At 42.3% G+C, this 23,449-nt stretch overlaps 1 protein-coding gene and 1 long non-coding RNA gene across 13 annotated transcripts in view; one reads left to right on the forward strand and one right to left on the reverse strand.

The window, feature by feature from the left end:
• LOC138756681 (AT-rich interactive domain-containing protein 3A-like) overlaps positions 1–23,449 on the forward strand; it is a 612,036-nt gene that overhangs the window by 173,259 nt on the left and 415,328 nt on the right.
• LOC138757181 (uncharacterized) overlaps positions 1–23,449 on the reverse strand; it is a 115,371-nt gene that overhangs the window by 71,057 nt on the left and 20,865 nt on the right. For 6 of the 12 annotated variants that reach the window (XR_011353394.1, XR_011353399.1, XR_011353396.1 and 3 more), the window contains exon 3: positions 18,112–18,339. The exons of 4 other annotated variants lie outside the window; for them this stretch is intronic. This is a non-coding gene — a long non-coding RNA (uncharacterized lncRNA). Of the gene's footprint in view, positions 1–6,423; positions 6,914–17,788; positions 17,930–18,111; positions 18,340–23,449 lie in introns of those variants that run through there. 2 more of the 12 variants (XR_011353395.1, XR_011353398.1) reach the window with 2 other exon arrangements.

The raw sequence follows: 23,449 nt of genomic DNA on the forward strand, positions 1-23,449 counted from the left end.
CCATGTAGTAGGAGTTCATGATAATTAGTGAACTCCAACCTGACTGATGAGAGTAAGTGAATAAACTACATTTATTTTGTAATAATTCTTGAAGTTGCTATTGGAATCAAACTGAGCTGCCAAAATGTCCTATTTTAGCTTTGACGAAAGAGAGTTGTGGAATCAAAAGTAACCAGAGAAAGAAGGTGGGATGTGGGTGGTCACAGTGAGGTGATGCATGTTAATGAGGGATCTTTGGGAAGTGTTTGGCTTGCCGTATGGGGCCTAGGGAGTTGTTCTAACCCTGGAGCAGGGTTGCAACAACCACTTGTTACTGGGTGGTCTGTGCAGTTTCAAATTTTTGCAGCCAGAGTTGCCTAATACAACTGGGCTCAGGCCATTTGATTTGGAGAGGCAAAACAACCATGCACTTCCCTCCCTCTTAATTAGTTAACAATCCCAACTAATGTGAAAACCTAATGAGACAGATTTCAAGTGAAGTGAAGCTCACATCACCCAAATTACCTTTCCACGAAGGATGAGCAATGCGTTAATTCTACTCCAGCAAGTAGACTGCATTTACGCACTTGAGGAAGGGATGGAATGCCATCTGTTGATTGAGAAAGGGTGGGAACTCCCTCATCGTTGGAGGTAGTTGATATCTGGCACTTGTCATTTCTGCTCACTACTGAGCAGTCAAAATCCTTATCTTTCCAAGGCCCTCCTATCCATGTAGTTATCCAATGGTTTCTTAAAGGAAGCCTATATACCTGACACTGCCACTTTGTCGGGCAGCTTGTTTCATATGTTCACCACATTCTAAGTTCCTTCTAAATCCAAGTATGCCCTCTCATCTCAGATTCTTCTATTCTTGGAAACAGACTGTGACTATTCACCTTTGGATGCCCCTCACATTTTATAAACCTCAGTAAGATCCAGTCTTCCGCCTCTAAGGCCTAGTTTTTTGCATCTGTCATGATAAATCAACTTCTGTAATTCCTGCAAGAATTTTGTGAATCTATTCTACACCTTTTTCAACTTAACAATATCCTTCCTATAACTTGGTGACCCAAAACTGCACACTATAATCCTGTACAATTTCAGCATGACAACACAATACTTGTACTCAATTCCATGCCATGGAGGCAAGCATCCCCAATGCCCTCTTCACTGCTATAATTACATGTGCGGTGATCTTTAAAAAGTTATGAAGAGGATCTGCACTCCTGAGGAAGTTTAGGACACTGTCACTAACAGACTAAATCTTGGCCGGGTTTGATTTGCTCAAATGCAGCATCTTGTATCTCTCGGAGTTGAACTACAACTGTCATTCCTTAGCCCAGATCTTTATCTGGTTTAGATCCGCTTGCAAACTCAGGTATCCTTAGTCACTGTCCACCATACCACATATTTTTATGTCATCAGAAAATTTATTTTGCTGCAAACAACCTGGTCCAAATCATTTTTTTAGATCACAAAAGCAAAAGTCCTAGTACTGAATCCTGAAGCACTCCACTGGTCAAGGTCCTTCAGTCTCAAAACCTGCCCTCTACAACCACTTTCTGACTCCTATCACTAATCCAATATTTTTATCGAATTAGCTAGTTGGCCTCCAATCTTGTGTTCCTTACCAACTGACCACGTGGGACCTTATCAAACACTTTACTGTAATCCATATAGATAACATCAATTGCCTTGGCCTCATCCACCCTTTGTATTTGACTCCTGTTCAAAAATTTCAGTCATGTTCGTGAGAGACAGTTTCCCATGAACAAATCCATGCTGGCTCTCCCTAATTTTCCCCTGGGTATTCAAATATCAACAGATTCGATTTCTCAGAATCCTCTCCAGCATTTTCCCCACAACTGACTTCAAGCTCACAGTGGTGTAGTTATCAAATGATCCTTCCAGCCCTTTTTAAATAACTACATCACATGTGCCATGCTCTAAAGCTGTGGAACATCTCCTGTCCTCAGCAATGAGTTAAAAATGTCTGTCAAGGTCCCAGCAATTTCTTCTTGCCTTTTCACAACATTCTGAGATATACCTAGTCTGGACCCAGATATTTATACAATCTAAGACTGCATTAATGCAGATATATGATCAGTTAGCTTTAATTCTTCCCTCCCCTCCCATTCCTGCTTCTGATCCACAGTAAAAACATTCAGGAAATATTTATACAAGATCTTCCCATCTCACTGGTCCACTTGTTTCCCCTACCGATGCCTGTTAATTGACCCGTTTCATTCTCCAGTGCAAGGTCGAATATTACCTCATGGGCCTATTACAGATTGCTGTAAAATGTTCTTAAATTTTAAATTTTAATTTTTAAATAAAATTTAGACATACAGCATGGTAACAGGCCACTTCGGCCACAAGCCTGTGCGGCCCAATTAACCTACAATCACTGGTACGTTTTGAACGGTGGGAAGAAACTGCAGCCTCCAGAGGAAAACCATGCAGATGCAGGGAGGATGTTTAAACTCCTTCCAGACAGCGTGGGAGTTGAAGCACAAACCTGATCGGTGGCGCTCCAACGGTGGCGCTCCAACGGTGTTGCGCTCCAACGGTGTTGCGCTCCAACGGTGGCGCTCCAACGGTGGCGCTCCAACGGTGGCGCTCCAACGGTGTTGCGCTCCAACGGTGTTGCGCTCCAACGGTGGCGCTCCAACGGTGGCGCTCCAACGGTGGCGCTCCAACGGTGTTGCGCTCCAACAGTGTTGCGCTCCAACGGTGTTGCGCTCCAACGGTGGCGCTCCAACGGTGTTGCGCTCCAACGGTGTTGCGCTCCAACGGTGTTGCGCTCCAACGGTGGCGCTCCAACGGTGTTGCGCTCCAACGGTGTTGCGCTAAACTGCTGCACAAACCGTGCCACCTTTAACTGAACAAAATTTCATTTGTTGGGATCACACTTGGAGATCAGAGTTTCTAAACTGTGAGTTAAAGTTTTTGTTTTGTGACCCTTTCTTGGAAATGAGTTCATAACAAACTTCATTTTCTGATTTGATAGCAGTGGAAGAATGAGGTATTTGCAGGATTAAAGATTGATGTGGAACATTGCTGAAAATAGCATTAATTTTTTCAAGACCACGCATTTCACCAACATCGAAGTACTCGAGCTGGCAGAGTCCGCAAGCATCGAATCCACGCTGCTGAAGACCCAACTGCGCTAGGTGGGTCACGTCTCCAGAATGGAGGACCATCGCCTTCCCAAGATCGTGTTCTATGGCGAGCTCTCCACTGGCCACTGAGACAGAGGTGCACCAAAGAAGAAGTACAAGGACTGCCTAAAGAAATCTCTTGGTGCCTGCCACATTGACCACCGCCAGTGGTCTGATATCGCCTCAAACCGTACATCTTGGCGCCTCACAGTTCGGCGGGCTGCAACCTCCTTTGAAGAAGACCGCAGAGCCCACCTCACTGACAAAAGGCAAAGGAGGAAAAACCCAACACCCAACTCCAACCCACCAATTTTCCCTTGCAACCGCTGCAACCGTGCCTGCCTGTCCCGCATCAGACTTGTCAGTCACCAACGAGCCTGCAGCAGACTTGGACATACTCCTCCATAAATCTTCGTCCGCGAAGCCAAGCCAAAGAAGAAGGAGAAGAATCATCGAGAATTCCACAGCATAGTCATTACAGGCATATCTTGTATTACAAACACTGAATGATGATAAAGCTTGGTTGACGTTTCAAATTATTTTTGTTAGGAGTTAGGACACTGCGTAGCATCCGTTCTTCATCTGCTCCTCAAGCATCTATGCACCCCAACTTTTTTCGGCCAAATTTAGCTGGAAAGGTGCCTTGGAAAGGTGTCAGCGCTTAAGGAGCGGAGCAAATAAAGACAGTATAAACCATGGTAGGTAACCACCCTTATTCTCCTGGTACTATATTTACTCAGTAGTTAACAGCTCTATGGAGACATACTATCTAAATATAAATTGGGTTTTGTTGGCAATCAGACACAGGTCTAACAGCTCATCCAGATTTGGCAGATTTCCAAGCAAGACTGTTTGTCAGAACAAGGACTATTTGTTTCTGCTTTGTAACCAAATACCACAAGGTGATATGCCGCTCTTACTAATAAGTATAAATAGACAGTAATTTTCTAACAGGCTGATTGACCTATTTGTTACTCAGCCTTGTAGTCTATCAAATAACATAACAAACAGCAGTTGAAATTGGACCTGTCCTTATTGATGTTCATTTTATTTTCTGGGTTTACGTTTGTTAGAATATAGTACAAAGTGTGTCGCAAGCAGTTCTTCACAAATCTTCAAATGCCTATTCTTTTCTAGAGCTCAAAAACTGAGTCTCTTTCCTGCTCTTCTAACCATGGTCCTTCCCGACTGGTCTAGATGGAACACATAGAAGAGTACTGCACAATACAGGCCCTTTGGCCCTCAATGCTGTGCTAACCCATATAGTTGTACAAAAAAAAACCCTTCCTACCTCGTAACCCTCCATTTTTCTTTCATTTGAGAGTCTTTTAAATGCCCCTCATGTTTCAGCCTCCACTGTCATCTCTATTTGACTTCACCTTTCCTCCTGACATTTTCATACTTGTCTACCTGTACTATCAAACTGGTCTTTAAAGGTCTATAATGGGTGTGGAGAACAGGGAGTGCTGAATGGCCTCTTCATTATATGGCTTGCCCAACTTTTCTCTCCAAGATATTAATAAAATTAATGTTTACATATCTATTACCTTCTATGATCTTCTCTGAATAGAGCATTTTACTACATATTTCAAGATCAAATTCAAATTTATTGTCACATCTACCAAGATGCAGTGATAAAGTTTGTTTTGAGAGCAGTCTAGGACGAGCAAGAATGACTTTGCACAGAAGTGGAGAGATGCAGAGAAAGATTAGTTGGAACAGAGCAAAGGCAACATAATTTTACCATTGTGCGGTTCATTCAAGGGTCTGCTAGTGGTAGGAGAGAAACTGTCCTTGAATCTGCTGCTGTGTGATCTTATACTTGTGAATTCTCTTCCTAGAAGATGGGGGCTGAAGAATGTGTGGTCAGAAAGGGATGAGTCTCTTAAAATGTAGGTTACTTTCCAAGGAAATAGGAGGTATTGAAAGAGTTGATGGAATGGAGGGTGGGGATATGTGTAATAGCCTGGGTCACATTCACAACTCTGCAGTTTCTTGCGGTCTTGCGCAGAGAAGATCCTGTACCACCTGTTAAGGGATGTGTCAGGTAAATTTCCTCAGAAGCCCATAGAAGCACCAGAGAGGATTCTTTCAATGGGGCTTATTTAGAATTTGTTACAGGATGCAGTTGTCATGCTAAGCTTCCTCAGGGTTCTGAGGATGTTGAGGCACTGTATGCATTCTTGGTCATTGCGTTGATGTGGGTTGAAGAACACAGATTGATGGAGATGTTTACCCACTGGAACTTCAAGCTGTCTATTATCTCCACCTCAACGCCATTGATGCAGACTGGGGAATGAGCTGTGTCCGTCTTCTGGAAATCCATAATCAACTCTTTGGCTTTGCTGACATGGGGAGAAAGGTTGTGTCATGGCATCAAGTCACTAGTCCCTCTATCTCCTTCCTCTACTCCAATACATTGTTATTATAGATCCTGTCTACGATGGTGGTGTCATCTGCAAATTTAGAGATGGAGTTGGTGGAGTGAGTAGAGGGATGAATACACAGACTTGCATGGCAGCAGTATTGAGAATAATCATTGAGAAGGTATTATCTTCATTGTGTGCAGGTTGCAGGATAGCAACTCGGACCCAATTGCAGAAGGGATTGCTGAGACTGCATAGTTTGGAGATGAATTTGTTCGGCACTATTGTTTTTAAGTTGAGCTATGTACAATGAATAGTAATCTTATGTTTGCGTCCTTGTCCTGCCGGGTGTGATAAGGATGAGTGTAGGACCAGGGAAATGGTACTTGTTTTGGACCTGCTGCAGCAGGATGCGAACTGGAATGGGTGAAGAGTGATTGGTGGGCTGGAATGAATGTGAGCCATGACTAGTCTCATTACAGCAGCTTCTGCATACTGCACAATTTTAAAATATTTTGCATTAGTGTTAAATTGATTTGAAACATAGATAATCTATGTTAATTGTTAGTTTGTATCGCAATGGATTGTGTTGCAATTGTCTGTATGCAAATATGTCATTTTCCCCTTGTCATGTTTAATTCTTCCGAAGATCATGGAGAATGAGAGCAATAACCATAACCATATAACCATTTACGGAGCGGAAACAGGCCATGTTGGCCTTTCGCGTCCGCACCGGTTCACTGATTTTGTGCGCCGTCTTCAGGCATTGGTCCCGGTAGATCTTCATTCAATAACGATGGATGAATTCACTGCAGGTGGAACCAGTCGTAGAAATGTTTGTGAAATGTGCAGTTCAATACTTCATAGCTACTCTTCGAAAATTGAATCTTCTGGTCCTTCCCCCATTTCACCCGCCACCTGGCCCCCCCACCCTGACATACCTCTGGAAGTCTGCATCCTCTTACACCTCTCATTCATTTAAGGAGAGGCGGAGGAACCACGCACCTCTCTGCATTGATGGACAGAGTTGCAAGGGGCCAGAACCTTCAAGGCTCAGGGTGCAAGCACATAAAGGCGACCATGAAGGAGGCACACCAATGTCTATAATTTCCAAAGTCTGAAGAGATTTGGCAATATCATCGAATATTCTATCAAAGTTCGACAGGGATACTGTGGAAAGTACACCAACTGGCTGCATCACAGCCTGGTTTGGTTATTCCAACTGTTCAGGAATGCAGAAGGTAACAAATATAGCCAGGTCCATCGCTGACTCCGACCTCCCATCCATCGCAGCCAACGTAGAAGACCCCCATCACCCTGGTTACCTCTTCTCTCGTTGACTTTGCTGTTGTATAGAATGATAGAAGATACAGGGCAGAACTGGACCACTGATGATCCATGGGTTTTCTGTAGTGATACAGCAAAGGCAAATGTAACTGATATAGAGTCATACAGACCTTCGGCACAACTTGCCTACGCCGGCCAAAATGTCCCACCCACACTTGTCCCTCCAGCCTGCATTTGGCCCATATCCCTCTCAACCCATCCTATCCATTTATCTGTCTATTTTTTTTTCTTAAACATTACAATAGTACCTGTCTTATGTATAAGTAATATGCAAAATTTGATGACAAAAACAAATGAGAACTCTCAAAACATTTTTCTCACCAAATCAAAACAAACATCCAATCAGTGGTCTGGGAAGGGGCTCAGCCTTGCTACCCTCCCAACTAGTGGTCCATGGATTTGCTATAGGTGTGAAGAATAGTTAAAAGTGTTCTGTGGATGAAAAAAAGGATGAGAACCATTTGTGTAAGAGGAAGCCTTTTGACCCATTCTTTATGTGCAAGGTACATTAAAATTAGAACTTGTGTTTAATCGGTAGCCAAGAAGATGTTGTCTAATGTCAAAATTACCCCCAAAGCTTTTGGTTAATGTATATTAAATCACCAGAGTGTATAATTATACTGAAATAGATGATGAAATAAAAAGCAAGGCATACCAGGCGTATCAGCTTGGGACTAAAATTTTCCCAGGAAGTTGGGATCACTGAAAGTTTTCATCGTTAATTGTTTGAACAGCCAATTCCTTAGCACCTAATGAATATTAGTGCTTCAGCTAAATCAACAAACTTTCCTAGTTTAAGTTGTGACTGCTAAGCCGTTCAATTGACAGAGAGTACAGCTACGTTGCTCTTGTCTTTCCTCAGTCTGCATGGTGTCTCTGCCCGCCCTTCCTCAGTAAAGTTTAGGGCAAACATAAGTGGAACTTGAGGCAGTTGCTGAGGCACGCACATAAATATCACAACTGTAACAGAGCTACTTGCTAATGGCATTTTAAGAGACAGACCTATTTTCTGTTTTAATTGTAATTAAAATGTAATGAACGTGACAATGAAAATAGTTCAAAGTGAGATGAAAGATTTTTATTGGTGGGTTTGCTGGCTAACCTTGAACATTTTGGCTAACTACTTTAAAAGAGACTGTAGCTAATATCACACTAAAATCTGATTAATCAAAAATAGTCAAGAAGTTTCTTATTAATTTCTTTTGAATGTATTTCTTGTGGTTACTTAATAGCTCAGATTTTAATTACCGTGACCAATATATTCCATTGTTCTGACTTCAGAGTTTCTTTAAAGTATGAAGCTGCCTCATCTAAACAGATGACCTTGCACCTCTTATGCGGGTACAGGATGTCAACATTGACCTCTTGCCCTTGGGTAGTGATGTATTTCCTGCCAGTGCCTTCATACTGTAACATATTGTTGATTGCTCCTTTATTTTTCCTTTGGAAGCAACTATTCCTTATGAGTGACCTTTCCACTTTATAAACCATCCTTTTAAAAAAAAAGGCTGGGAATAATTTCTAAGCTCCATGGTTACGTTACATGTCTAGTATCCAGAGGGCCTGGACTATTGATTAAAGATATGAGCTCAAATACCAACAAAGCAGCTGAGGAATTTAAATTAAAGTTATTAAAGTAAAAAGCTGGAATCATGCTCTTGCCAATGAAACTTCTGATTGTTATTAGAACCAGTCTGATTTATTTATGTTCCAAGCAAAAGGAAAACGGTCTTCCCTGTCTGATCTGGCTTGTGGGTGATTCTAAAGCACAATAACCTGGTTGATTTTGAATGGCCCCTCAAGCCTGCAAGACTATTTGAAATGAGATGTATATGTAGCCTAGCCAGTGATGTGTGTGGGTGATTGTTCCTTTTTTTTTCTGTTGTGTATCGTATGTGATTGTGTTGGTGTGTTGGATCGGATTATTGACCAGGAAAGGAAAGCCAGAGGTGATCATTGGGGGATCAGAGGTGGAGAGGGTGAGTAAGTTCTTGGGAGTCACTATCTCAGAGGATCTTTCCTGGACCCAGCTCAGAGGAATTAGGGGATATGGGGAGAAGGCAGGTAGGTGGAGTTAGGTCATAAATTAGATCAGCCATGATCGTATTGAATGGAGGAGCAGGCTCGATGGGCCATTTTTGGCCTACTTCTGTTCCTACTTCCTATGTTCCTATGTATGTTCCTCAGGAGTTTGAGGAGGTTTAGTTGATACCAGAAACCCTGGCAAATCTCTGAAGAGGTGTGGAGGAAAGTGTGCTGACCAGCTGCATCATAGTCTAGTGTGGAAAAACCAATAACACTGAGCAAGAACCCCTCCAGAAGGTAGTGGTCACAGACCAAGACATCACAGGCAAAACCCTCCCCACTAATGAGTCTAGGGAGCACTGCCGTCAGAGGGCAGCAGCAATCATTAAAGACCCTCACCACCCAGCACATGCTCTGCTCTATCTGCTACCATCAAGAAAGAGGTATAGGTGCCATAAGATTTGCACCACCACTTTCAGTAATAGCTGCTACCCCTCCACCAATGACAAACTCAATCAGAGACTCATGTAAGGACTCCTACTTGTGCACTTTATTGATTTTCTTTCATCCTCTCTGTATTGCACAGTCAGTTTGTTTACATTCATTATCTGTCTATAGTTCTTTTATTTGTTTACATGTTTATGCTGTGTACAGTTTATTTTTTGCACAACCAATTAGTAGTAATTCTGCCGTGCCTGCAGGACAAAGGAATCTCAGAGTTGTATGTGATGTCATGTCATTTCCAAGGCTTTGATGTGGGCATTATTCTTCTCCATGCTCACGTAATGTAAACGCTACATTGGTGATCCTGACAGGTCCAACTGACAGTTGGACCCGAAGGTGACGGACTGGGCGGAGCCAGCAACCATCCACACAATCTCTCTCAGGCTCCAAACGTTTTGGGAATCACAACCACTCTGACAATAAATCTGAAATCTGATTCCACAATCAGTGGAGGTAGAGGCTGCCTGGAGCCAAGGCATCAAGGGTTCTGGGCAGAAAGCTGGGCTGTGGGGCTGAGTAGGAAAATGGATCAGCTCATGGGGACCCTATTTCTGCTACTTTAGCATATGACCTTAAGGTTTATACCTAAAAGATCGCTGGAACCTAGTATTTATATCCACTAATTTGCAGACAGGCATAAAAATCATAAAAGCCATTTTGCAGACAGTGAGATCCCACAAACAGCACAAGCTCTCTGATCCACTTGACCAAAGTAGGGATAATGGTTAACGTGTAGCGGCTCATGTGCGGAGACACGGATCAGTCTGCAAAATGGCCGGTGAATGCGGTGACCGCGCAGACATTGGGGGTGACAACAGCCATTATCCCAGGTGACAACCGCACGGCGGGAAATGGGGAACTCTGGCAGAAACACCGACTAATCCCAGGTAGGCGCTCTGATGACGCGGGACCCTGACGTCAGCGCCTGGGGCCCCCATAAGAGCGACGGCCAGAGTAATAAACCAGACTTGTTTTCCAAGGCTTTGATGTGGGCATCATTCTTCTCCATGTTCACGTAATGTAAACGCTACATTGGTGATCCTGACAGGTCCAACCGACAGTTGGACCTGAAGGTGACGGACTGGGCGGAGCCAGTAACCATCCACACAATCTCTCTCAGGCTCCAAACGTTTTGGGAATCACAACCACACCTGTGGTTCGAGCAGGCCAAGGCTCAGTTCCAGCTTAGGTACATCGCTGTCGCCAACACCTGCTACTTTTACATTGTGCGTGCACTCGATTAAGACACAGCAGCAAGGGTCATAGATTTCCTATGGCAGGCTCCAGAGCAAGGCAAATATGTGGCCCTCAAAGAGCTATTAACCTGCACTTTCGGGCTCTCCCAGTGTGAGTGCGCCACCCAATTTCTGCATATGGATGGATTGGGGGACCGGGCCCCATCCGTGCTTTTGAGCGAGATGCTCACTCTAACCGAGTGCCACAAGCCTTGCCTGCTGTTTGAGTAGATCATTCTGGAACAGCTGCCTGAGGATATCCGACTCTTGCTCACAGATGAGGATTTCTGCAATCCTCAGAGGATTGTGATCCGGGCAGACAAGCTCTGGAGAGTGAGAAAGGACACCAGCGCCATCGTAGACCACACCAGCAAGCTTCACGAACAACCACCTATGAGATCAAGGCCAGCGGAGAGGCTAGTTAATACCCTGGGATAGCTATGCTACTATAATCAGCGATGGGATGTGGAGACCCGTTGATGCCGCTCACCCTGTGTGTTTCCAGGAAACAGCCTGGCCAACTGTCATTGAGGCTGCGGCAGTCGTAGTGTTAGCGTCCTCTACGTCTGGGACTTTTTGTCAGGCAGGCCTGGTCAACACTGGAGCCGAGTTTAGCATCCTACCCCCTCAGGCCTCGACACTTGCAACGGCAAGCAAGACCCAGCACTGAGTCAAAAGATGCGCTGGCCAACGCCAGCCTCCGAATTCACCCCAGACTGCAGGCACCTACTGCCCTGACAGTCGACATCTCCAGCACAGCGGTAGGAGGCGTACTGGAACAGCTCATTGAGGGCCCACTGGCAACCCCTGGCCTTTTTCGGTAGCCACCTCCACCCCCCCCCCCCCCCCACCCACCCCAGCTCAAATACAGTGGTTTTGACCGAGAGCTGTTGGCCCTGTACCTGGTGGTAAGACATTTCCGTTACTTTTTGTAAGGCTGACAATTCAAAGTCTTCACTGACCACAAACTGTTGACCTTCGCCTTCCGTAAAATATCGGACCTGTGGTCGGCCCATCAAAAGAGGCACTTGTCCAAATATACCACAGACATTCAGCAACATCGCAGGGAAAAGCAACGTTGTAGCTGATGCTGTCACACCCAGCGATCCAGTCAGTACATGCCCTGTCCCAAGGGGTTGACTATATGGCCCTCAACAAAGTGCAACAGCAGGACCCTGAGATCCTTGCGTATAGGACAGCTGTCTCTGGTCTCAGGGTGGAGGATGTCCCCGTTGGCCCAGGTAACCTGACACTGCTGTGTGACATCTCTACTGGCAGCCCTGCCCCATTGTTTCGGCTGCATTGAGGTCCCAGGTGTCAATGCCATCCACAACCTTGTGCACCCTGTAATCTGTGCCATGTTCAAAATGGTGGATAGCAGGTTTATCTTGAATGGCCTCCATAAACATGTCAGCCAGTGGGCCAAAACCTGCACAAACCTTCAGTGCTCCAAATTGCAGGTTCACACAAGAATGCCCACACAGACTTTTGAGCTGGTGCAGCACAAGTTCAGCCATGTACACATTGACATAGTGGGGCTGTTACCAGTTCCCTATTGGACGAGATACCTCTTGACTATGGTTGACAGCTCTGTGAGGTGGCTGAGGTGATACTACTGGCTGATTCCACCACAGAAACCTGTTCCAGGGCACTCATTGACACATGGATGTCCAGATTCGGGGTCCCAGAGAACCTAACCTCAAAAGGGGGCACAAATCACCTCTGGGCTTTGGGCAGCGCTGGCTAACTTTCTGGAGATGCATCTCCACTACACCACAGTGTATCACCCTCAGGCCAATGGGTTGGTGGAGCACTTCCACAGGCACCTCAAGGCAGCCTTGATAGCCCAGCTCAAGGCTCCCATCTGAGTGGACGAACTGCCTTGTGTCCTGTTAGGAATTCGTACTCTGCCGAAGGAAGACTTCAATGTCTTGGTGGTGGAGATGGTCTATGGTGCGGCTTTGATCATCCCTGTGGAGTTCCTGGCCCCTGATAAACACCCGGCACTTGTGGTAGAATGAAGGGTCCCTGGTCCCGCAGCAATCCCCAAACATAATGTCCCCAAACATAATGTCCCCAGGTTCTTAAAGACTTGTTAGTACCTATTCATGAGAAGAAGTGCACACTGGCCATCCTTACAACGGCCCTATGAGGGGCCCTACAGGGTAGTCAGGGACAATGGTTCCACCTTCAACCACAACATCAGCGGTAAGAAGACTTTTACCGTCAACTGCCTGAAAATGGCATATATGGACTGTAATGTGCCGGTCTCCATTCCTCCCCTCTGATACAGGGGCAGACTTCCCAAGGCTACAGACAATGGCCCGGCCGCTAGTTCTGGGGTGGGTCGTGTCGTGGCCCGCGCTTGGAGACACCGACCAACCCACAACATGGCCAATGATCGCGCAGACCTGGGGGTGACACAGCCCATCGTCCCAGGTGACCTCCGCATGGCAGGAAGATGAGCACTCTGGCGGGAATGCCGGCTAATTCCAGGCTGGCAATCTGATGACTCAGGACCCTGTTGTCACCCCCAATGTCTGCGCGGTCACCGCATTCACCGGCCATTTTGCAGACTGATCCGTGTCTCCGCACATGAGCCGCTACACGTCATGCGATGGCCAGAGCAATAACCCAGAATTGTTTTCCAAAGCTTTGGCATGTGCATCATTCTTCTCCACACTCATGTAGTATGAACACTACAAGGGCATGTGGTAAAGTCTGCCTTTCTTCCAACAATGCCTTTGGGAAGCCATGTTCCCAAGGGATCACTGCCTAGACAACTTGCATGAATGCTTTTGATTCATGAATGGAAAGTACAATATTACAATTTGCACTCGATGTAATCATTTGGAGGGGTGGCAAGAGATCACAAAGTGACATTGACGTTTTTATCTTATTCTGGCATACAAGGCTGTTCAGCCCGTGGGCTCCAGGGGAACAATCCCATTAGTCCCATTTCCTATCTCCCTATTTCCCTGTAAGTTTTTCTCTCTCACGTGTCCAGATTTGAATTTTCAGCCATTTACCTGCACTAAGGTAACTTACAGCAGCCAAATCACCTGCCAGTGCATCCTTCCATGAAGGGAGGAAACTGGAGTACCCAGCAAAAGCCCACGTGGTCACGAAAAGAGCCAGTACCTGAGGTCGGGATCCAAGTCAGCTGCTGCATCTCATTGCCCCCCCATGCCTAGTGACAAGCAGTCCTGTTTCGTGTGAAGTTAAAAGGATTGAGTCAATACCGCTTTCCTTTGTTCCACTCGGCCAAACCACACGCCACTGACAATTTAAGAAATAAAGTTGGCAGCTGCTGAAAACCATTTCATAGAAACAAATGCATTTGAATGACAAGCAGCTTTGAAACTGAAACTATAGTACATTTCCCATGGACTTAGATAGCATGGCCTGGTGGCAAGATGCCCAAAATTCAGTGTGTGTACCTTACACAATTGTAACACTCTTGCCAAGAAGTTATTTAGCACGTTGCAAAATTGAACAGGATAATTTTGGCTAACAATTTTAGGCACTAAGGAACTGGTGCTGATGGGTTGAAATACCAGGTTGCTTTGCATTTGGCACCAAATATTGGTTTGTTAAAGGAATTGGAGCCAAATCATGGCCTGTTAAGCAACAAAATTCTGCTTATATTAATGAGACCACACAGCAGTTTAGTGTCCAGCACTTCATTTAATGTACACTCTCAAAGCAGTTTGGAGGTAAACATATTCTAAAATTAGGCTTCAGTATATGAAGCATTCCTGCTGAAGAAGAGGACTTCAGGCACTTAAAGATGACCAACACTTGAGAAATTCATATTTGTTACATAAATTCTCTGAAGAAGTATTTTAAAAGAAATGACTGCTTGGACATAGATACCTCTATTAGGAACTCTCTTGGAACAGTCAAGGAAAGTACTGAATGGCATGAGGCAGGTGTGAAGATCAGAAGTATGAGATGATCTCCATCCCTCTTGTAGGTTCTGGACAACTCTGCTCCTCTGGCCTCCTCCATGAGGTACTCCGACCTACACTTTCTCCACTCCACTATACTACACTCCAACCTTGCATTTCCATTTGGCCATGTGCCATTTTGTGCAATTCAGAGCAGTCCTCATTTTCAGTAAACTCAGGTGCGAGGTGCTCTTTTACTCTGCCTTATGAAAATTGCTTTTAATAAGCTTTTGAGCATTTTCTTTAAGATTTTTTAAATTGAATTTTGCAATAATACAAAAATTAAACAATACAATTATATATTGAAATTCAAATTACAAGATAAAAAGTCAAAATTAAAAAAAAATGTTAATTCCAAACCCATACCACTATACAAGATTGAAGAAGAACATAACATGTGGGTGTCAAGAGGCGACACCCTGGAAATAGACAACACAACATTGAAGCTTATGACAACCCTAACATTTTAGATGGTGGTAATGGTCCATAAAAGGACCCCATGTTTTTAGGAAATTAGAATGTGAATTTTTCATGGCTACCTAATTTTTTCTAAAACTTAAAAAATACATAATATAATTTAACCATGTGTATGTGTAGGTGGGGTATTATCTTTCCATTTAATCAAAATTGCAACATCTGGCTATCAATGAAGTAAAACATAAAATTTGGTTTGAGTTGAAGTCAATAAAAGTTTAGCATCTTGAAATGATCTGAAAAAAGCAATTAAAGTGCACAGTTCCAATGCAACCTTAAGAATCACTGTTAGTGATATTTGAAAAATATCTTTGCAAACTTTTTCAGCTAGGGCAAGTCCAAAACACGTGAGTCAAAGAAGCCTTAGCAATTTTACATTTTTGACATAGAGGATTTACATCTGAATAAAAATGAGATGATTTAACTTTTGGACCACTTTAAATTGCAATAAGCAATGTCATGCACAAAGGGACGTAGTATTAAACAGTCCCAAGCCTCATCTGAGAATGGAAGATTCAAGTGCAGAGTATTAAATGCAGAGGTTTTGATTACTGACTCTGTACTTTCAAGTGATGATTTTTCAAGCTGGCCTGAAAATCATGTGCCAAATCTGGATTCTTAACACTTCAGCAGCGATTTCATGACTATTTTGGCATTTCAAAGAAAATAATCCTACAAAGCCTTTACATTAATTTAACTAAAAAGAATATTAATGCATGCAGGCCAAGAAATAGTATAATTTTCACACGCAATACCATTGAATTCCTGTGAAATTTAAAATAAAATGATGACTTATTGCAAGGACTGTGATATCTGTGACTTTGGGTCTACTATGTGTTTGGTTTTCTAATATATAGAGGTGTCTTCAGGCATGTGGAGGGTTTAATTAAAAAGACTGAAGAAATCTCTGGCGGTAGAGTCTGGCACTAGGAAGGAAACACAAGAGACTGCAGTTGATGGAAACTGAAGCATAAAACAGAGCAGAAGGAACTCAATGTGTCAAGTAGCATCTGTGGAGGCAAAAGAATGGATGACATTTTGGGTAATGATTGAAGATTCCCCAAAACAGGGTCTCAACCTGAAATGTCATTCATTCCTTTGCCTCCACAGATGCTGTTTCACTCCTTCAGTAGTTTATCTTTTGCTCTGGTGCCAACAACCTGCTTTGAGTGGATCCACATAATGTACTTAAGCATAAACATGCTGTTCTCTCTGGTTTTATGAGTGTATTATATGATCCTAATTATATGGTGTGCCTGCTTCACAAGAATGTAATTTGTGAAATTATTTGTACCAGCAGCTGAAAGACTCAACATATAAATAGTTCAAATGTTCTACATTGCAAAGAAACTTGTTCCTCTTTGGACCAGTTTCTGGGTCCTGCATATAAACCCAGGACTATCATGTTGTGTCCTTCACACAAATACATTCACCCCGTTGTATATGCGGAAGGTATGACTGGTACTGTGAAAAACATTAATGCCCAAAGCAATCTCAGGTTGGAGCAAAGTGGAGAAAACAAAGACTGCCCCTGCTGACTCCCTAGTGATTGTATGAGCTTTGGTTTTCCTGTAGTGGAGCAGTGTGCTCTGCTTTGCACAGTTCACACCGATGTCCATATATGCTAAAAAGCTCCAGATGTGAGCATATTCTCAGGTTCTCTGCTGCTGCATTTTGGATGTGTTCCAATTATAGTTTTGGTCCACTACCAAGTATTCTGTTATTCATAAAGAGGAAAATTGGTTGTGAAACTGATGCAATTTTTATGCGATTTGACGTGATCCAAGGTTATAATGAATGATGGTATTGATTGGTATCCGACTTATCAAACTGTGCTAATTTTCTTTTTTAAGTTGAGCCATTACTCAAAATGAACTATTTTGGCTTTGAGTTTCCATACGTGTAAACTGATCCAGATTTGCGGTCACAGTGGGCTAACTAACACCTTAGCTGATCATTGTCCATTCATCTGCCTGATGCTACCTGACCTGCTGAGGTCCTCCAGCAATTTACTTTTTTCCTGACGTTTTTATGTATAGATCTTTCTAAAAACTACTTGATGGGAGATGACCCACAAGGGATTGCAGATCCTGGAATCAGAAGCCAAAAGCACAATCTGCTGAAGGAACTCACCAGGTAATCAGCATTAGTGGGAGAAAAAAAAAATGGTCAAGATTGTGGGCTCTAATTCCTGATGGATTCCAGCCTGCAATGTCGCCTGTTCTTTTTTCTCCCACTAATGCTGCTCGACCTGCTGAGTTGCTCCAATAATTTGTGCTTGACTGGAGGTGAGAGCATGTTTGGATCCAGGCAACTTTCATGAAAGTATGTGAACAGTAACTTCTCACCCAATCTTTCCTTCCCCTGCCCAGTACCATCTAACCCTACCTCCCACACCCCTCCACCTGTACTCCATGGCTCAGAAACTCCAAAGTAATTGTCTTGTCCCAAGTGCCACTCCAGCCAAAATTACTAATGAGACTACTTTGGTTTGTACCTCATAGTCTTTGCGTGAATCATGTAGGGCCATTCAGTTTTCCAAGGATATTGTCAGCATTATATTTCAAAGTTTATCTTTTGGTATTTGGTTGGAATGCAAGTTCAGAAATTTTTGAAATCTTATGGTTCCTGTTCGAGATTTTCAGGACCGAGTGCATGGGTGGAATGTGTAATTGCAAATTCACTGCTCATGGTCACGAGTCATGTAGATTAGACATTTTATTGGTCAACTGCACTGAGTTAGATGATCAAAGATGATACAGTGGTTAAGGTGGATGGAACTAAAATTATATTTGACTTCTGAGTTATGAGGTTCCCACACTTGATTGTTACCCACCACTCTGGAAGAATTTGGTTACTTTGTTTTGTGGTGCACAGAGATTCTGTCCCTGGTGAGAGACCTGGGTTCAGAGTCATATTTCCATAACTCAGCAAGATAAATGTTAGTTTACAGGCTCGAGGCGGCAGGTGGGAGGACTAGTCAAATGGTAATATACCTTTTTCTTAACCGCATGCAGTGCTCCCTCCAATGACAGATAACTTAATTCTTAGTTCATGGTAAAATACTTACATCTAGCTTGTTACCTCTTTGACGTACTGGTTTTCTTAAGAGGTAGCATTTTCTTTCTGTTAATAATTGCTCTTCAGAAGTTTTGGATGAAGTTGACCTTGGTCAACTCCCACATCCTATTATGGCTGACATCCAAGAGGCACTCCAAAATGTCAGGAGAAGTAGGGCCTTGACAATGTGTGGTCGTAGGCACAATGACACTGCAGTAGTTGAGCTTACAGATTGCAGCTGGAGAAATGGAAGTGAAGTTTTCTCTGATTAACTTGTGCATTCCTAGCATTCCACACCCCTGATTTGTCATATGGCTCATCATCTGTTCCACAGCACCAGCCATACCCCCCAAACACACAAACTCACACACATATGCACACCCACACGGACCCACCCACCCACACACACTCACCCACCTACCCACCCACACACACTCACTCTCTCTCATATATATGCACACGTACACATGTATACACACACACTCTCACTCACTCACTCTCACACACACACACCCCCAACCATCCACCTTCACACACGCACTCTCACTCTCACATATACATGCATGCGCACATGCACACACACACACACACACACACACACACACACACACACACACACACACACACACACACACACTCTCTCTCTCACTCATTCACTCTTACACACTCACTCTCTCACATACACTCTCAGAATCTCATGTCCATTAGAGCTCCAGAAAATTAATGCAATACTAGACACACCAGGACAAATCTGTAAAGTTTCCAAGTTCATTAGAACTCCATTCCTGTTGGCATAAAGTAAGTAATATCAATTTCCAGACTCTAGAAATGGGTAAAGAGCAGGAATGGATTCAACAGTGTGAATGTCCATTGTCAAATGCTGATGTCCACTGAACATTCTTACTAATGTTAAAGACTTAGGAAGGGCAAAGGGAACAACGTGTGCATCACATACTGGGCCGAGAGAAACCGGAAATAAATCAAAAGAAGATAAAAGTAGGAGAGTATTGAAAGCAACATCTCTATGTTAAGGGATGAGATCTCAGTACAGAATTAAGACTGAAAGTTCATCTACCCAAGGTTTCTCAACACTACACTGTCCTGTTCATCTGGATCCCTATGGACATATCATTTGAAAATTAACTACATAACACTTTGCTCAGTGTTGCACTATTTTCTTTTGATTGGTCAAATATGATAATAGAAGTTTTTAAATCATTTTGTCTCATTCTAGAAATGCAACTGGACATTCTCAGACATTAGACACTGTAGTACCCTGAGATTTATTTGTCTGGGTCATATGGTTTAACATCATCTTTCATGCAGTGTTCTTTTTGGCAAAATGCAACCTAACATGGTCCTCAGAAGGCAGTGCAGTTAGCCTAGCGGTTAGCGCAATGCTGTACAGCGCCAGTGATCAGGTCCAGGATTCGAATTCTGCATTGTCTTTAAAGAGCTCGTACGTTCTCCCCATGTCTTTGTGGGTTTTCCCCAGGGCTTCTGACTGTTTCCTCCCACCGTCCAAAACATACTGGGGGTTTTAAGTTAGTTGGTTGTAATTGGGTGGCATGGGCTTTTGGGCTGAAATGGCCTGTTACTGTGCTGTATATCTAATTTAAATTGTGAAGTCTGGGTTGTTAGCCCTGGTGCAGTGGCTATGTAACTCAGCTATGAGGAGGTGTTAGGAAAATTGAAACGAAACCAGCACTGGCCAGTAGAGCATACCAAAAGAAAGTGATCAGGGCATTCAATGCAGTTGGGCAAATTAGGCCCAAGAAGAAGGTTAAATTATTTTCACCCCATGTCCAGGCCATAATGTTCAAGAAAATGAAAGGATACATTGTAAGAGTTAAGATAGGATTGGGAATGTATGAAATGGTCATGAATTTCAATTTCAGTTTTATTAAACAATGCTAGAATTGGAAGATTAAGTGATTAGGTTAATCAGAGTTTTGGGACTGTGCTCCTCCCCCTGCCCTTCCCTCCCAACAATTTGTTGTGGCATCTGCCTACATTCTTTTGTATCTTTTTTAATTTTTTTTTTATTTTTCACACTACGAACCATATTAACCAAAATACACTCAAACATTTCCCTCTTGAATATAGAGTGTCATTTTCTCCCCTTTTCCCCCCTCTGTTTCCTCCCTCCTTCCCACCCCACTCCCTACCCACTAAACGTTCAACATATACAATACAATAAACTCATTAAACAATGTCATCACACAATGAAAATAAACAATAAAATTGTGTCATCTACTTTTACACAATGGGTCAGTTCATTGCGTCTTCTTTTCATTCTGTCATTTTAGGGGGTGGAGGTCCGTGGTAGGCCCTCTCTGTTGTGTTCCATGTACGGTTCCCAAATTTGTTTGAATGCTGTGACGTTATTTCTTAAATTATATGTTATTTTTTCCAATGGAATACATTTATTGATTTCTATGTACCATTGCTGTACTCTCAGGCTCTCTTCTGATTTCTACGTTGACATTATACATTTTTTTGGTACATCTAAGGCTATCATAATAAATCTTTTTTGTGCTTCATCCAAATCAAGGCCTAGTTCTTTACTTCTTATACTACTTAGAAGAAAGATCTCTGGATTTTTTGGTATGTTGCTTTTTGTGATTTTATTTAATACCTGATTTAGATGTTCCCAAAACTTTTCCACTTTCTCACATGCCCAAATTGCATGTACCGTGGTTCCTGTTTTCTTCTTACAGCAAAAACATCTATCTGTTACTGTTAGGTCCCATTTATTTAACTTTTGGGGTATGGTATATAGCCTGTGTAACCAATTATATTGTATCATGCGTAACCTTGTGTTTATTGTATTTCTCATAGCTACCGAACAATAAAACGGCGGGAGAGGATGGACTCCCAATAGAATTCTATAAAACATTTAAAGACTTATTAATTCCTTCTCTCCTGGAAGTGATGAACCAGATTGAAGAAACACAAAACATGCCAGATTCATGTAAAACAGCAATAATTACAGTAATACCAAAGATGGGGAAAGATCCACTAACACCAGCATCGTATAGACCAATATCTCTACTTAACTCAGATTATAAGATAATAGCTAAACTATTAGCAAACAGATTGGCCGACTGTGTACCAAAAATAATAAAACTAGATCAAACTGGATTTATTAAGAAAAGACGAACAATGGACAATATCTGTAAGTTCATTAACTTAATCCATGCAGTACAAGGAAATAAGATGCCAACAGTGGCGGTTGCTTTAGACGCAGAGAAAGCCTTTGACAGAGTAGAATGAAATTATTTATTCAAAGTACTACAGAGGTTCAACCTACCAGAGAAATATATTAATTGGATTAAAGCATTACATAAGGGACAATTGGCGAAGGTGACAGTAAATGGATATATATCAAACCAATTTAAATTAAGCAGGTCAACTAGGCAGGGATGTCCACTATCTCCCTCATTGTTCGTGTTAGCTATAGAACCCTTGGCAGAACTGATAAGAACAGAAAATAAAAATAAAATAAAAGGGATAAAAATAAAAGAGAAGGAATATAAAATCAGTCTATTTGCAGATGACGTCATAGTATAGTTAACGGAACCAGAATTATCAATAAAAGAATTACATAAGAAATTGAAAGAATACGGAGAAATATCGGGGTACAAGATCAACGCAAATAAAAGTGAAGCGATACCAATGAATAATGCAGATTTCACAAAGTTTATGAAAGAATCACCATTTAAATGGCAAACACAAGCAATCCGATACCTAGGTATTCAACTAGATAATAACCTAGGCCATCTATACAAATTAAATTAACAGCCATTAATGAAGAAATTACAAGATGACTTAGAACATTGGAAAGATTTACCACTAACACTGATGGGAAGGGTAAATTACATTAAAATGAATATCTTCCCAAGGATACAATACCTATTTCAATCATTACCAATTCCCTTAACAGAGAAATTGTTCAATGAGCTAATGAAAATAATAAGGAAATTCTTATGGAAAGGGGGGAAACCGAGGATAGCGCTGGATAATTTAACAGAATGGTACAAACAAGGATGCTTACAGCTACCAAACTTTAAGAATTATTATAGAGCAGGACATTTAAGATACTTATCAGATTTTTATCAAACAAGGGAAAAACCAGATTGGACCATATTAGAGCTAGATAAAATAAGGGAGAAGGTACCTGAACATGTACTATATAAGTGGGATGAAAAGCTGGTGCAACATAGGAGTTCACCACTATTACATCTTCTGCTCAACATTTGGAAGAAGATTCACATAGAAAGGAAAAAAAAATTACCAACTACCAAAATTATTATTGACGCAAAATCAACTAATCGCTTTCACGATAGATAACCTTTCCTTTAGAGAATGGGAGAGAAAAGGGATCAAAAGAATAGAAAATTGTTTTTTGGGAAATAATTTATTATCTTTTGAACAAATGAATTACAAATATGGTATAACTCACAGTACAATGTTTGCATACCACCAACTGAAAACCTACTTGAAGGACAAATTGGGAAGCAGGCTGAGGTTACCAGAAGGAAACAGCTTTGAATATGTGATTACAGACACAATGATAATTGAAAGATTTATAACAAACATGTACATCAAACTGCAAGAGAAAGAGAACTATGAAATAAGCTGTAAACCCAAACAAAAGTGGGAACAAGATCGAAACATAAACATTCTTTTGTATCTTGATGAAGGGCTCAACCTCAAAACCTTGGTTGTGTATCTTTATATTTCCTATATAAAGTGCACTGTTTGACCTCCTGAGTTTCTCCAGCATTGTGTTTATTCCTTCAACCACGGTGTCTGCAGACTTTAGTATTTTACCGTGATTAGGGTAATGATGATGTAACGGAAAGGTATGACAGAAAGGACAGAATATCAGTACTGAGCAGTGGACAAGGAGATTATTTTTATTTACTAGTCAGAGAAGCCAAACAACTTGTCTCCTGTTTTCCCCTTTCAATTATTAACGGCTGCAACCAACTTCAGCTCCTTCCTCAGTAATCATCTCATCTTGCTGAAAATTCAACTCCATTGTTTAGCTCCTACTAATATGAAGCAGGTCATGTCCATAAAGTAGATGACAAGGCAATGACCAAAAGCTTGCAAACGGAAGCCTAATCTTATAATTTGAAGCAGACCTTTGAGGTGTGAATCCAGGAAGCATTTTTCACATGTGTGGCAGTGAAAATCAGTTACAGGTTTATAATCTCATTCCCACTGATATGTCAGCCTGCTTTCCAAATTCCTCAGTGGAAAGTAGCATTTGTAAATGTTGCATTAGAGAGGAGAAGATGTATCTGCAGACAGCCGAAAAGCAGCTTTATGTTGTAAAA

This window comes from Narcine bancroftii, chromosome 3, assembly GCF_036971445.1.
Source record: "Narcine bancroftii isolate sNarBan1 chromosome 3, sNarBan1.hap1, whole genome shotgun sequence".
Classification (NCBI taxonomy): Eukaryota; Metazoa; Chordata; class Chondrichthyes; order Torpediniformes; family Narcinidae; genus Narcine; species Narcine bancroftii.